At 37.5% G+C, this 3,088-nt stretch overlaps 1 non-coding gene across 1 annotated transcript; it reads right to left on the bottom strand.

Moving 5' to 3' along the window:
- Positions 1-1,893: 1,893 nt before the first annotated feature.
- Positions 1,894-2,000, bottom strand: LOC141609743 (small nucleolar RNA R71). Its single transcript, XR_012527658.1, has one exon. It is a non-coding gene; the product is annotated as a small nucleolar RNA R71 (small nucleolar RNA).
- Between the last annotated feature and the right edge of the window lie 1,088 nt (positions 2,001-3,088).

Below are 3,088 nucleotides of genomic sequence, written 5' to 3'. Positions count from 1 at the left end.
AAAGCACTAATCTTTTTCTTAGGGACTAATCGTCATTTAAGCCCTTAGTTACTCTAATTCCTGTATTTAGTATAAATAACCCCATTGTTTTCGGGTATTAATCACCAATTTAGAATTAAGTTTTGATCAAGTTAATTTACCAACTTAGTTTAGTAGATCTTCCTAATCAAGTTGTAGTTACTCAATTCAATATTAATCAAATCTTAATGCCCCTTTAATCATTCTAGTGTTCTTAGATTTAGTTGGGTAATTCGACGACTATTTGGGGTTCATTGAAGAATTGACAACTCTTCATCAATCATCAAGTGTTCTTCTATTATTATTTTCTTATTATTTGGATCATCCATAAGTTGGTATAATCTCTTTTACCCTTTGCTTAATTAATTATTGATTTACTCATTCACCATGTTTAACCTTGTTAATATGATTGACACCCCTATTAGCATGTTTACCTTGACCATGAGTGAGAAGTCTTCTAGCTAGGGTTAATGGGGGATTAGGGAACTACAACATGGGGTTAGATGCATACTTATTCTAATATATTTTCATAAGATTACTTGCTTGTTGTAGTTTCAACTTATGCACATGTTTTGCTTGATGAATTGCTTGATTGACAACCTTGCATGAATCTCTTATCCATTCAACAAGACTTGTAAGATATAAACTAACTCAAGGCTTGTTAGAGCATGCATATAGTTGAATAGGAAGAAGCTAAGTCAACTTGTAGGTGTTGTACAGTCTTGACCAACTCGGTTCCGGGATCCAAATCTTCCTAGGAATTGTAAGACATAAACTAACTTGATTCCACTACAACAATAATTTGCTTGCAACTATGTAAACATGTTTGTATGATCTACACCATGAATCCCCTATAAACCCTGATACCCTAGTGCCTTAATCAAATTTTTACAAACCCCTATTCGCTTATTTTCTTTGTTTTGCTTTAATTTCTTTACATTTCATTGTTAAGTAGTTTATATTGCAAGCCTCAAACTCAACCCAAATTCTGACACCCTAAAGACATAGCTCTCTACAAATGATAACTTGATCCAATACCCGTCCTTTGGGATCCGACCTTTACTTGCCACTCTAGTAAGAGTAGTTAGTTGAGTCTATAAATATTGTTTTGATTGGTTAGCTTAGACGATAAAGTTTTAAACCGCATAAAAAATGGCGCCGTTGCCGGGGACGGTGTTCGATTGAATTGTTATTTGTTGTTTTTAGTTGTGTCTTTCTTAACCTTGGGTAAGTCAAATTCCTCAAGGTAGTTTTAATTGTTTTCTAGTTGTTTGATTTTTCCATGTCTAGGAGATCACAAGGTAGGCTTTTGCCTATTGATCCCGAAATTGAAAGAACCTTGACCAAAATTAGAAGAGTTGTTAGAGGGACTTCAACAAGTTTAGGTATTGGAGCACTTTTGGACATTGGTAGCATCCAACCGGATAGTATTGAGTTTGTCAACCCTTTTGCAAGAGAATGAGAGGATAACCAAATTCCAAACCAACCACAAAATCAACTTACAATGCCTAAATTCTCATCTCATTCCGTACTAACGAGGAGAACCTAGCCAATGGTATTCCTATAGCACCACATTTAACCGATAATTTCATTGCCAAATCCGCATTCATACAACTAGTTGAGATAAGTCAATTTGGAGGGATGCCTAGTGAAGATCCTCATCTACATATGGAGACTTTTTGTGACTATTGTGATGCAATTTCTCAAACTGGGGTGACTCAAGACCAAATTTGATGGGTGTTGTTTCCTTTTTCCTTGATCGGAACCGCAAAGCAATGGTTAAAGAGCCTAGATAAGACTACCCTTGGTAGTGATTCATGAAAAACGTTAGCACTTGCCTTCTACAAGAAGTTTTATCCTCCGGAGAAGACTAACATGTTGAGAGCCCAAATCGCCGGGTTCAAGCAAAGAGATTAAGAGTCTCTATATGAGGCTTGGGAGAGATTCAAGGACACATGTCGCTCTTGTCCTCATCATGGAATAAGTGAATGGTTCCTTGTTCAACAATTTTGGAATGACTTATATGAAGATTCGAGAAATGTGCTCAACATGGGTTCTAATGGAAGATTCACCGAGGTTGATGATAAGGAAACATGGGCTAAAATCGAAGAAATGGCAGTTCATAACTCTCAATACAGTAAACCAAGAAAAGCTACTAGGGGAGGGAAGCATGAAGTAGACTCCATCACACAATTGGGTGCCCAACTAAGTGCTCATATTGACACCATAAACTTGAAGTTTGAGAAAGCCATGGCCAAGCTTAATGAAGCTTCAAAATCACCCAAACAACATGTCAATGCCATGATGGCAACATCCTCAATCCTAAATAGAGTGTGTGAGAGTTGTAGAACCTTGGGACATGATCAAAATGAATGTGGGAACAAGTGAATGCTTTCCAAGCATACAAAAATGGCACCCCTTATTCCAATTATTACAATGAGAATACCAAATTCCACCCAAATCTCTCATACAAGAGCCAAAATGCCAAAACCCTCAACCCACATAAACACCTCCTCCAATGAGAAATCCTACTCAAAGACCATACTACAATCAACCCAATGACCAAGCTTTTGATGTTCAAAAAGCGGTCCTCCAAATGCAAAAGAGCCAACCAGATTTCTTTGCTCAAATGCAAAGGGATAGCCAAGCCAAAGACACTACCATCAACCATATCCTTGCTCACACTAAGATGTTGGAGACTCAATTGTCTCAATTGGCCTCTTTTATTCCCAAAGAAAAAAGGACAATTACCTCCTCAAGGTAATCCTAATACAAGACATGAGACCATCAACGCTATCCACTTGAGGAGTGGTACAAGATATGAGGGACCAAAGATGCCAATTGAAAAAGATATTGTTGAGGAGAGTGTCAAGCAAAATGATGTGATTGAACCATTGAGTAGAAATATTAAGGTGGTAGAGACAAATACCAATGACTCATCAAAGAAGAGAAATGAAGAGAAGGCCAAAGAAGTCGAGAAAGAGACTATTGTGATTAGACTTCCACTCCCAAGTCGCCAAGCTAAGCCCAAGCTTGATGAGCAACTTGGATAGTTCACGGAGATTGTTAA

Source organism: Silene latifolia, chromosome 10 (assembly GCF_048544455.1).
Source record: "Silene latifolia isolate original U9 population chromosome 10, ASM4854445v1, whole genome shotgun sequence".
Classification (NCBI taxonomy): Eukaryota; Viridiplantae; Streptophyta; class Magnoliopsida; order Caryophyllales; family Caryophyllaceae; genus Silene; species Silene latifolia.
This window is presented reverse-complemented; position numbering and strand designations above follow the sequence as displayed.